This window comes from Ostrea edulis, chromosome 5 (genome assembly GCF_947568905.1).
Source record: "Ostrea edulis chromosome 5, xbOstEdul1.1, whole genome shotgun sequence".
NCBI lineage: Eukaryota > Metazoa > Mollusca > Bivalvia > Ostreida > Ostreidae > Ostrea > Ostrea edulis.
The window spans coordinates 67,887,995-67,888,364 of NC_079168.1; the positions used below are offsets into that span (position 1 = coordinate 67,887,995).

The 370-nt window shown below is 24.3% G+C and overlaps 1 protein-coding gene across 5 annotated transcripts in view; it reads left to right on the forward strand.

Moving 5' to 3' along the window:
• Positions 1 to 370, forward strand: part of LOC130054715 (phospholipid scramblase 1-like) — a 22,919-nt gene extending 22,549 nt beyond the window's left edge. For all 5 annotated transcript variants that reach the window (XM_056165261.1, XM_056165262.1, XM_056165260.1 and 2 more), the window contains exon 10: positions 1 to 370. This exon is cut by the window's left edge and continues 189 nt beyond it. The gene's annotated coding sequence lies outside the window, so the exon portion shown is untranslated.

The following is a 370-nucleotide window of genomic DNA, read 5'->3' on the forward strand; positions in this document are numbered from 1 at the left end:
TATATTGTATTGTTTCTAATTGTTCTGTCATGCATTGTACACACTGTTTTATTGAAACTCTTTTAAAGTAGCCATCGACTAGTATATTAATTCATGTAGTCATTTTCTACAACACTGATATATCAGATTTTACATTCGTTATTCACCATGTGAAAAGTTTTTATAAACAGTTGACATACTGAATATGATCTTTCACATTTTATCTCACCATATAAACCAGTGTATTTATTTCACTTTTTAAAAACATTTCGTATTTACTTTTTTATTTTTATTTTTGACATCTTTACATTTCTAATACTGTTTTGACATATTATGAATACTTACTAATATCTTTACACAAGAGTTAAGAAAATAAAAGTAAAGTTTGTTA